General features: G+C 46.0%; 1 protein-coding gene across 1 annotated transcript in view; it reads left to right on the top strand.

Annotated features, from left to right (window-relative positions):
• MCTP2 (multiple C2 and transmembrane domain containing 2) overlaps nucleotides 1-12500 on the top strand; it is a 387219-nt gene that overhangs the window by 92897 nt on the left and 281822 nt on the right. The window lies entirely within an intron of this gene.

Raw genomic sequence — 12500 nt, 5'->3', positions numbered from 1 at the left:
GTGCTTAGGCACTGCAAAAATAAGGGTTCTGGGTGTGTTCTTTTCTTTTTTTTTTTTGTACTTAGAAATCTATTGAGATTCTAGATGCAATTTCAAGTAGTTGACATCTGTGGTCTTTTTTTTGCTCACTCAAGGTACTTGTGTGCTGATTTTGCAGAAAGATTTATACTGATTTATGTAATGTAAAAAAATAACCTAAACCTATAACCTAAAATAATTGTCAGAAAGTAAAAAATAAGTAGATTGTATAGTGTTTGAAATTAAAGTTCAAATAATATAAACCCACTTGCGCCAACTGAAAAACAAGTGAATACCGTATGTACTTGAGTACAAGCCGACCCGAATATAAGCCGAGGCACCTAATTTTACCACAAAAAAACGTATTGACGAGTATAAGCCTAGGGTGGGAATGCAGCAGCTACTGGACCCAACTGGACCACCAAAAGACCTTAAACAGGGGTTGCAGACATGGTGCAGGGGCTGCGGGCATGGTGCAGGGGCTGCGGGCATGGTGCAGGGGCTGCGGGCATGGTGCAGGGGCTGCGGGCATGGTGCAGGGGCTGCGGACATGGTGCAGGGGATGGTTCAGGCATGGTGCAAGGGGATGGTTCAGGCATGGTACAGGGGATTGCAATGAATAAGCACAAGGTGTGAAACGCGTCTGCTGTCCAGTTTGTCTTGTGTTCCTGTCTGATGTTGTACCTTTGATTTGAAGAATAAAACTCAAGTTTCTAAGTTCCTGGGTCTGGAAGTGCCAATTTCTTTTCTACTTACATGGACTTCTCAGGTTGCGGACCTTGGTGAGCACCCATTCCTGCAGGACTGCCACAGTTGCTTGGGATCCATCCGGCTCAGCTGGCTGCTTTCAGAGCAGCGATTTGTTTCTTTTTGGCAGGAGATGGTTCAGGCATGGCGCAGGAGATGGTTCAGGCATGGCGCAGGAGATGGTTCAGGCATGGCGCAGGAGATGGTTCAGGCATGGCGCAGGGGATGGTTCAGGCATGGCGCAGGGGATGGTTCAGGCATGGCGCAGGGGATGGTTCAGGCATGGCGCAGGGGATGGTTCAGGCATGGCGCAGGGGATGGTTCAGGCATGGCGCAGGGGATGGTACAGGAGATGGTTCAGGCATGGCACAGGAAATAGTACAGGCAGGCTTCGGTCCCCCTTCCTCGGTAGGTCAGAGCTCCAAAAATGGATGCAGGAGATGGAAAACAAAAGCGGAGAGCAGGCTCCACATGTCGTAAAATTGTAAATAGCCTTTAATTCCAAGCCCATAGTAGAGGCTAAAAACATATTTAAAAAATCTCTCCTGTGCAGGCTTCTGCGCTGTACAGTGGGAGCGATGTAAGCCGAACTCGCAGAGAAATGGCGTGCATTTCCCCTACAGCATAATACATCACAGCATGCTTTCCAGCTTGACCTACAAAATTAAAGTGTGTACTTTTTTTTTTTTTTTTTCATATATTCAAATAAAGAGGACATACATATGCATTTTTTTCTACCTTGCAGGTGGAACTAGCCTCCATTTTCACACTTTTCTTTAATTTACCTGGTGAATCTTAGAGCGGCTGCTCCTGTGTGGTCCCGCTGCACATTGGGCAAAGCCCAGCTAACCCGTGGGTTAGCTGTGCTTTCTCATATACTTCGTTGCGGTCTTGTGGTCCTGTGGTTTTTGTGTGGTTTCACTAAGTGCACCAAAGATGCAGTATGCAGGAGTTTTGTTGCTCTTTCTGAAACCACACCAAAAATGCAGGAGCTCCTAGAAAGCTGTGTTCATGCGGGTAGCTGTGTTTTAGCAAAAGCACAGTGGGGTAGTTTTAAGCCACCCTCAGTTCACTATAGAACGTGTTGAGGTAAACTCATGATCTATGCACATTTCCCACACTGCATTCAGATGCACTGCCCTTGCGATCTGCAGCGAGTGTCAATGCAATGTTAGGACACCCCAAACACAGGTCCCAAACACAATGTGTTTGCCTGCACCCAGATTGCATGGTAAAAAAGTGATCCGGTTGCGGTGTTTCCAAAAGTAGTGCATGCAATACTTTGGTGCGATGTGGTGCAATTTGAGCCCATTTAAAACGAATAGGCTTAAATCGCACCCAACTGAATTGAGTGCGGTGCACATTCCTGTGAGATTCATAGTGTGCACCCAGCCTTAGTTTAAAAAAAAAGTGTGTAGAAACTTGTATCTTTCTTCTTACCCTTTTTCCTACTAATAGGTTCTGTGGAAATTCAATTAGATAGTCAGAAAGCAAACAGCTAACACTGTGCTATCTATTTAAAAAGTTGAAGATGCTTCCCAATAGTGTTGTACTATTGTATCAACAGAACACCGGCTCTTCCTTGTCATTTCATGCTTTTGATCAGGGCAGTGTGTGGCGCACACCCGGGCGGCAGCATTCAGAGCCCCGGTGGACACCCTATAGATCATGATCGCCTCGGTGATCAGTAGGGCGCACTCACCTGCAGGCAGTGGGACACCCCAACATGGTAGACCCCGACATGGTATACCCTGAGGCAGCTGCAGCCTGCAAAGGACAGGTTCCACAGTGGCTGTATGCAGCACACAGTGCCCTGATCAATGGGATGACATGACAAGGAAGAGCTGGTGTTCGTCGGATACTGCAGTGTGCAGTGTTGACGTCACACCAGCTGATTGGCACAGATCAGCTAAAGTGACATTAGTATTGCGTGTGCACAGATCGTCGGAGGCATTATCTCATGATCTGCACTATTTAAAAGAACACCGGCAATTGGAGCTGTCAAAAAAAAAAAGTAGCTGGGCTATGTTTTTTAACAACATTGCTCAACCGCTGAAACAGAAAGATAAGAAGAAACATTGTTTCTTTTTTGTATCTTTCTGTTCATCTACAGTTTAAAAGGATGAACTTTGATCTGCAGATGAAGTTAAAAAAAAAATACATTGGTAAATGTTTGTAGGTTACCCCCTTATTAACCATTAATTTACTGTAATCAGCCTTAATTAACTCCTTACTCTCCTCCATTTCATTTTTTTCTTGCTGATCTTTTTTTTTTCACTTCTAGATTATAAACTATTAATAATTAACTTTTTTTTTGTTTGCTTGGTTTATTTTTTTTTTACACCCTTTAACTTATATATTTACATGTTTCTTATTAAAAACCACTCAAAATTAAGAAAAAACAATATAAAAGTATCGGCACTTATAAAAAGGTATTGGTGCATCCCTACTTTCAGACACTTTTTTTAATGGATTTCACATTCAAAAATCAAATTTAAGAGCTTTTAAGCTGAGTTAGCACAAATTGTGACTGCTAATGATACTTGACACACAGCAGGATATTGGGCAGATATAATTTGCCATAAGATCTGCTGAAATCATACGTCCCAGAGAAGAGAAATCCTGAAATGCCAGCCCTGACCTGCATCTGGCATGTTAGCTGTAGAGCTCTGACCACTTTCCTTTGGCACTGAACCTAGCAGAGATCAACTGTTCCACAAATCAGCATGTTGTTCATATTGTTCTTTTTTGTCCGGGGCCAGTATTCGACTAGCACTGGTGAGTCAAGGACTTGTTTATATTGTGTGGTAGTTTGAGCAAGCGGCGTGGTTTGCTATGTATGTGTAATAGAGAGGAAGCGTAACGGAAGTTTTATGTTTTATTGGGCACGTGATTCCAAATGCATTTTTGGCTACATTTTTACAGCTAATTCAGAAAGCATGCAAGAGCAATTAGTCTATTTGTGTACTCTGCATAATCACATATTTAGAGTTGTTATGAGTAGACTTTCCCAGCCTTGGTTTTCTGACCAGTTGACTGTACAAAGTGCCCTGTTCTTAGATCATGTATACTGTATTTGTTTTATAATATTTTCCCTGTTTTAGGAAAGTGAGGTTGGGTTTCATATACCTTGTCAGAGGCCGGAGAGGGCTCCCCTTGTGGCTAAGTGTAATGCACCCCTAAATGTAGTAACAGGAGATGCTACACCCAAAGAAGAATGGGTTGTCGGCTGTGTTATGCTGATGTGCTGAGATGTTCACGGGATGATCGTTGGGTGAGCAGGATGCGCTGCAGGGCAGGAGTACTTCAAAAGTACCAAGCGATACTTGGCAGAAGGAAGAGCCAGGAGCCAAGTCAGGAGCCAGGCCAGTAGTCATACACGGGAGTTCAGCCAGGATCAGAAGCAAGTAGCAGAATAAGGAGCAAGCCGGGGTCATATATGGGAGATCAACCAGGGTCAGAAGCAAGTAGCCGAATCAGGAGAAAGCTGAGGTCATACACGGGAGTTCAGCTAGGATCAGAAGCAAGTAGTAGAATCGGTAGCAAGCTGGGGTCATACAGGGGAGTTCAGCCAGGAGCAGTAGCAAGTACCAGCATAAGGAGCAAGCCGGAGTCATACACAGGAGTTCAGCCATAAGCAAGTAGCAGAAAAAGGAGCAAGCCGGGGTCATATAGGGGAGTTCTGCCAAGAGCAGAAGCAAGTAGCAGAATAAGGAGCAAGCCAGAGTCATACAATGGGAGTTCAGCCAGGAGCAGAAGCAAGTAGCAGAATCTGGAGCAAGCCGGGGTCATACACGGGAGATCAGCCAGAAGCAAGTAGCAGAAAAAGGAGCAAGCCGGGGTCATATAGGGGAGTTCGGCCAAGAGCAGAAGCAAGTAGCAGAATCCGGAGCAAGCCGGAGTCATACACGGGAGATCAGCCAGCAGCAAGTAGCAGAAAAAGGAGCAAGCTGGGGTCATATAGGGGAGTTCGGCCAAGAGCAGAAGCAAGTAGCAGAATCGGGAGCAAGCCGGAGTCCTACACGGGTGATCAGCCAGGATCAGAAGCAAGTAGCAGAATAAGGAGCAAGCCAGAGTCGTACAATGGGAGTTCAGCCAGGAGCAGAAGCAAGTAGCAGAATAAGGAGCAAGCCAGAGTCATACAATGGGAGTTCAGCCAGGAGCAGAAGAAAGTAGCAGAATCTGGAACAAGCCAGGGGTCATACATGGGAGTTCAGCCAGGAGCAGAAACAAGTACCAGCATAAGGAGCAAGCCAGAGTCATACACAGGAGATCAGCCAGGAGCAGAAGCAAGTAACATCATCAGGAGAAGTCCAGGGTCATACATGGGAGTTCAGCCAGGAGCAGAATGAACTAGCAGAATTAGGAGCAAGCTGGGGTCATACAGGGGAGTTCAGCCAGGAGCAGAATCAACTAGCAGAATTAGGAGCAAGCCGAGGTCCTACAGGAAAGTTCAGCCAGGAGCAGAAGTAAGCCAGGTCATACACAGGAGATCAGGCAGCAGCGAAATTAAGGAGAGTAGGCCAAGGTCGTACACGGATAATCAGGCAAGCAGAGTCAGTAGAACAAGTCAAGGGTCAAAGCCGGGGTTGGCAAGAAGACCGGTCAAAGGCAAGCCAGGTCTGTAACAGGAAATTCAATAACAACATAATCAGGAACACAGGATCATCCAGCAACTTGTGGATCAGACTCCTGAGTGCCTGCAAACATTTCTGCGGCCCTGTTGATTATTGGCAGACGTGCCAGTTCTTCTGTGAACAATCCTCTGACATTGGGTTTGCTTTCATTGGCAAGGTGGTTGTAGCCATATAAATACATTTGTAGAGAAAAAGAAAGTGGTGTACCCTGTGTAAATAAAGGTCTCATTCACATGTATTCCTCCCTGTGTAGGCAATCCAGTTCGTCTATTGGGAGCAGCGGCCCCACGGACACAGCCGCTGCTCTGTTTAAGAGCTCAGAGGGTGCACGGCCCATCTGCAGATTGAGGGTGTGGCAAGTCCTCCCCCAGGATTCTTTTCACCCCCACCATTTAGTGGAGCAGCACAATTCCAGAAATGTAACCTCTTGGCACCGGCTGCCATCTGCGCTTTAAGGAGTTTGCTATGCCGGGAGGCGGGTTGGGGGTTATGGCCATCTGACTGCCGTTATTGGCTTTCATGGTGGTCACATGATCAGAAAACTCGCGCTCACAAGCCGCAATAAGGAGTTTTCCCGTTGGCTGCTAGTCACTGTGCCAGAAATGCGCAGGGTGCATGCTCTCAGCACAGCGGTGTTGGTACTATTGCATGCAAATATGCAGCCGCTCAGCACCAAGGCCTGGCCACCAAGAGGCGTGTGCTTGGCGCCAAGAGGTTATATTTGATAATGATCCAACCAGTGCTGGGACAAGGTCATCTTATGCCCAGGGCGAAGATGCCAAAAGGCGCCCCCCCCCCTCCAAATGTATGAGCATTGTGTGTCAACAAAAATACCCTCACCTCCAAAAAAAAATCCAGAACGAATATTCACACTTGCCTCCTAAGCATAAATTCTCTTTGCAAGCCGAAATTCTTCCCAAACAAAAATTCACCCTCTTCCAGTACAAATCTCTCTCCCAGCTCAAATCATGTTTCTCCCCAAATCCCCCCTCCTAGCTCAAATCTTCTACCCCTCAACATTTCCCTTTTAAGCATAAATCCTCTACCCCCTCCAAATTCCCTTCTCCCAGCAAAAATAACCCCACAAATTTCCCCTTCCAGCACAAATCCCCCAATCAACCCTACTAGCAACCCCCCCAATTCTCCTAACTCAAATCACCCCCCCCCCCAAATCACACCTTCTAACAAAAATCTCCAGAATTTCTACTGCACCCAGGGCAGCCGCTCCCTCCTGCCCACCCCTTGTCCCGGCCCTGGACCCAGCAACTGGAGCTAAATTCCAGTATTCCCACTTATGGTGATTATTTGTTCCCACCGAATGCATAGGCTCAGCTCCTCCTCCTCTCCTCACCCCCTCCTTTTGGCAGGCACAGCTCCTCCTCCCAGGCCTCTCCCTCCGCCCTCTGAGGGTACTTGCAGGGTGCAGCGTGCGTGACTCAGAAAAATGTCGCACTCACTGTGCTTTATTTACTTGTCCATAATAGAAATTTCAAAGATGTAAGCAATCCGGTAATGACCCAACAACTGAAGCATAATTACAATAATGCCGGGTCAATTCTGGCAAGTTCCCAGCTATGCTGATTCCTAGAGGTTTTAAAAGTAATCGGTAAGGCTCCATTTACACTTTTGTGGCTTTTTATGTGCCTTTAGGCACAAGTCGCATGACATGTCGCAGCCCATGTATTTCAATGGAAGCCGTTCAAATCTATGCATCTTAAAGTCACACTTTTTTGATGTGACTTTCTTGGTGCTTGAGTGCCATTGACTAAGATGCAACTTATGAGAGTTTACATTGCAATGTTCTCAATGCAACAGTCAAAGCCAAAGTAAACAGCCAAAGTTGCATCCAAGTGGCACCCACACAAAGTTGCTGTGTAAAGTCACAATGGAAATCACACGACTTTGGAGTCGCACAAGTGTGAATGGAGCCTCAATGTATATTTTTCTAAAGCACATAAATAGGAAGGTACAAGAAACGTAAATGGCATAGAAAATTCTTTTTTGGTGCCCACCTCTATTTTTAAATACATACACATGAAAAGATAGTTATATCATTGACTTGTCCCTATCAGGATATTGTGGAGCCGCAGATGTACAAAGCTGTGCAACTCAGTAGGTATCCTAAATTAGCATACACCATTGAGCTGATATCGTTACCTGTAAGTTTTACTACTTATTTACGATACTTATGAGATGGAATTATACAGCTTTGTAGATTACAATTTATAATACACCATTTTACTGAATGGACTTGTTATCGGAACTCCTGTCATTTGTGCACATTGTTGGCTCTTGGATATCTGATAAGGACAAGTGAGTAATCTGCCTGTCTTATTATATGTGGTCTATATATGTGTCATCGCCCTTTAAAAAAAAATCCCATATGGTGTCACAGAGGTGTCTTCTGCCCCGCTTCAAATCACCCCCCCCCACAGTAGTATCCACTTCCATCCCCCCACAGCTGTGTCCTCTGACCCCTTTTACATCATCCCTCCCTCCGTAATATACTCTGCCATCCACACACACACGGAAGTGTCCTCTGACCCCCCCCCTCAAAAAAAATGTCATGTGACCTCTCCCAAAGCGGGGTCCTCTGCACCCCATAAACACAGTAGTAACCTCTCCTCCCCCTCTGTAGTGCCCCCCTCCCATAGTGTCCTCTTCAAACCGCTCCCCCTCCCTCACACACAACAGTGTCTTCTGCCACCCCATAAAAGAGGCCCCAGCACCAACCCCCCCTCTCCACAGTTGTGTCCTCTGCCACCCCATAGCAGTGTCCTCAGCCACCCCCCCTCCACAGTAGTGTTTTTTTCCCCCCTGTAGTGTCCCCCCCACCCCCCTTAAAGCAGTGTCCTCTGCAAACCCCCCCCCCCCCCCAAAGTAGTGTCCTCTGCCACCTCATAGCAGTGTCCCCTGCCACCCCCCCCCACAGTAATGTCCTCCACCACCCCATAGCAGTGTCCTCAGCCACTCCCCCCCTCCACAGTAGATTTTTTGCCCCCCCCCTTTAGTGTCTCCCCCACCCCCAAAATCAGTGTCCTGCAAACTCCCTCCCCCACCCCCAAAGTAGTGTCCTCTGCCACCTCATAGCAGTGTCCTCAGCCACCCCACCACAGTAGCGTCTTCTGCCCCCCCCCCATGGCAGTGTCCCCAGCACCAACCCCCCCCCCCCTACAGTGGTGTTCTCTGCCCCCCACCCTTATTGCAGTGTCTTTTGCCACTCCCCCCCCCCCCATAGTAGCATTCTCTCCTCTGCCCCTCTGCTTCTTCCCCCAGTAGTGTTCTCCACCCCTCTATAGCTGTTTTCTCTGTCGCTCCCAAAGAAGTGTTCACAGCTATAGGTAGCTCTCTCCTACCTTATGGGCCATACACACTATACAATTGTCTTTAGATTTTTTCCTTTAGATTTACCAAAACCATATAATATTAGGTCAAATCTAAACACTTTCAATTTGTATGCAATCAGGCAGGACCTTTTACTACATAGTTGAAGGTAAATCTAAAGGAAATCTAATAAAAGTTGTATGGTGTGTATCCAGCTTTTCAGTGGCTGTACATCAGAGGAGTGCAAGGCAGCACAGTGCTGGGTGGAGGGTGGGACCGGGAGCTGCTTTAGGTAACTTTTTATGTCAACAAGCTGATGATTGGTTGCATCTGCCACATGCTAAACCCAACCCCCTCCCCCCACCCCTCCATCCAGCACGGTTTTGCCTCTTACCCCGCTTTGCTAGTGAAGGGGGAGCGGAGACTGGGGGAAGCATCAGCACAGCCCTCATCTGGATCTACCTGACCGCTTCTCGCAATCGGCAGTTAGATCGCGATCGATGGGTTGCTGACCTTAACCCTAATGCAATAGTCTGCGCACACTGGATGTGATACAGTCAAAGGGATCAATAAAACAGATAAAAGTTGACGCTCTCGCAGGTCTTGAAGAAGGAGAATGGGATTAAAAGTAACAATTTATCATGCCAACTTTTCTATGGGGTTCAACTCCACTTTCTCAAGGCAGCTAGTGTGCAAGCATATCTACGGACATATCGCATGGTCCTCCCACCATGTAATGGCAGCATTGGTATTCAGGTATACAGGTGTATCTCCTAAAATTTGAATACCATCAAAAAGTTTTTATTTCTGGAATTCAATTCAAAAAGTGAAACTCTTATATATTATAAAGATGCATTACACACAGGGTGATATCTTTATTTGATGATTATGGCTTACAGCTTGTGAAAACCCAAAATTTGGGAAAAAAACAGCAGATGATATGACTCCCGAAATCATCACAGATTGTAGAAAATTTTGTATTTCATTGGGAAATAAAAGTCCCAGAGTCTGGAGGAAGAGTGGAGAGGCACAGAATCCAAGTTGCATGAGGTCCAGTGTGAGGTTTTCACATTCCGTGATGATTTGGGGAGCCATGTCATCTGCTGGTGTTGGTCCACTGTGTTTTATCAAGTCCAAAGTCATCGCAGCCCTCTACCAGGAACACTGTTCTCCAACAAAGAAGCGGCTAAGAGGGCCCAGCGTGTCACGTGACTGGCCTGAAAACCTTTGGAACACACAAGTATAGCATAAGAAAGAGAGAAAAAATGGGACATATTTCTGGGGGGGACAATATTTCCTGTCAATTTGTTGAAACAATGTTGTGTTCTTGGATAAGAGGCCGTGGATAGGTGTCACTCTAAGGTTTCTTGCAGTCCAAAGGCCATGGACTATTTATGAAGGTCAAAGTTTTTATATTTGGCTTTTCATTTTCTTAGAAACGATTGATTCCATCGGTTTTGCTTATTTATAAACTTTAATATTTTCTGTTTTTTCTTCTATTTTATTCATCTTCTAATAGATGGTTGTAGAACTGATAATTGCAAAAACCACAAGAAAGGTTGTTATAGTAGGGTGGACATTTTGTTTAAATTCCAAAAGTTCTGTTTTTGTCCCGACACAGGCCTGATAACTCGAATTAAAGGAAGCTGGTGCTGGGAGAACGCTGTAGGCTGCCAATTCTGTGTCTTTAATACATTGAGTAATTGATTTAAACAAGAATGAAGCATCTAGTGCAGCCATACTCAACCAGGGTTCTTCCAGAGGTTGCTAGGGGTTCCTGGAGCTGTGACTGTGGGACCTCCCCATGTGATGGTGGCTGGATAGTTCTGGGGCTGACAACCACCTTGCAGAGCCAGTGGCAGGAGCCCAATAATTTTAGCTGCCTGAAAGCATGGCATTCTGGCCACCACTATAAATTGACATGATTCCCACTGACCACCAATGTAAGGGGCTTTATTCCCACTAACTCCAGGGGAATTAATTTTAGCAGGGGTTTCCCGGGATATGGAATTTATTTTAAGGGTTCCTCTAAAGCGACATGAAAACCAAAGTTACAGGTGTCAGCCTTCATTCTTATAATGCAAAAATAGTTGGCTAGGCTATTGCCTGAAAAAAAGTTTCATAAACTAATTTTAGACCAACCCAATAACCTTAGATTTTAGTATAAGAAAATATATTCAAATGCAATCCTGTTGCAAGGATCATTTTTTTTTTTTCACTTTTGAATGTTTGTGCACTTCGTATAGAAGATGTTTGTTATTAAATGGTCTGTTTAGACCCACTTTGGACTTGAGTCTATAGCATCCATTTGAGATGCTTCAGAATTCATTGACCAGTGCATTTAGACCTATGGTTGGCTTCCATCAGAACTGCATTAGAGCTGCTTCAAGTGGGTTTTGCATTTTTGTAGATTTTTCTGAAAAGCAAAAAAAGCCGATTGAAGCAGGCCTTAAACAAATTAAACTGGCCTTGTGAAGTGTAGGTTATTAGTATCTAATGTTTATTGGAATTAAAATCTGAATGATATTAAAAAAATTTGACTGATCATGATGATCACCAGACCAGAATAGGAAAAATAAATCACCAATGTCAACCACCAACATGTCAATAGTTGCTGCCTTTCTGGCACCACCCCCTTTCATAAGAACCTTACCGTCCATGTACCACTGATTTAAATCAAGGCCTAACATAAGAACACAATCAACATGCACCCCCTCTTCAGAATGATGTCTGGGGCATGAATGTGTTCTGGGTGCATTCCTGGCTTTCACGTTGACACCTGCACCAACTCTGATGCTGTCCAGTCCCAGGAAACCCGTAAACAGATTTGAGTGACATGAACATCACCCCCCGTTCTCGCAAGGACACAACCACTCCCAGTAAGAAACCTGTCCCAATAGTGCATGAGCACACGGTCTACATTGGTGGTTCCCAACCTCAAGTACCCTCAAGAGGCCATGTTTTGGGAATTTCCATACAATAAAATAGCTGTCCTAAATACTAAGCCATCAACCTGGATCTAAAGCATCCATGCAAGGTGAAGGAAATCCTGAAAACACGACCTTCACTTGAGGACTGAGGTTGGGAACTGTTGGTCTACATTAGTGCTCTTGTTGCCACTGGTCTACATGATGGTGCTCTTTTTGCCACTGGTCTACACGATAGTACTCTTTTTGCCACTGGTGTACACGGTAGTGCTCTTTTTGCCACTGGTCTACACGAGAGTGCTTGTGTTGCCACTGGTCTACACGAGAGTGCTTGTGTTGCCACTGGTCTACACGATAGTGCTCGTGTTGCCACTGGTCTACACGAGAGTGCTCGTGTTGCCACTGGTCTACACGATGGTGCTTGTGTTGCCACTGGTTTACACGATGGTGCTCGTGTTGCCACTGGTCTACACGTTGGTGCTCGTGTTGCCAATGGTCTACACGATGGTGCTCGTGTTGCCACTGGTCTTGCACGATGGTGCTCGTGTTGCCACTGGTCTTGCACGATGGTGCTCGTGTTGCCACTGGTCTTGCACGATGGTGCTCGTGTTGCCACTGGTCTTGCACGATGGTGCTCGTGTTGCCACTGGTCTTGCACGATGGTGCTCGTGTTGCCACTGGTCTTGCACGATGGTGCTCGTGTTGCCACTGGTCTTGCACGATGGTGCTCGTGTTGCCACTGGTCTTGCACGATGGTGCTCGTGTTGCCACTGGTCTAACACGATGGTGCTCGTGTTGCCACTGGTCTACACGATGGTGCTCGTGTTGCCACTGGTCTACACGATGG

Source organism: Pelophylax lessonae, assembly GCF_965119305.1.
Source record: "Pelophylax lessonae genome assembly, chromosome: 4".
NCBI classification, from domain to species: Eukaryota; Metazoa; Chordata; class Amphibia; order Anura; family Ranidae; genus Pelophylax; species Pelophylax lessonae.
The sequence above is the reverse complement of the archived record's forward strand: the minus strand, read 5'-3'. Positions and strand labels throughout refer to the sequence as shown.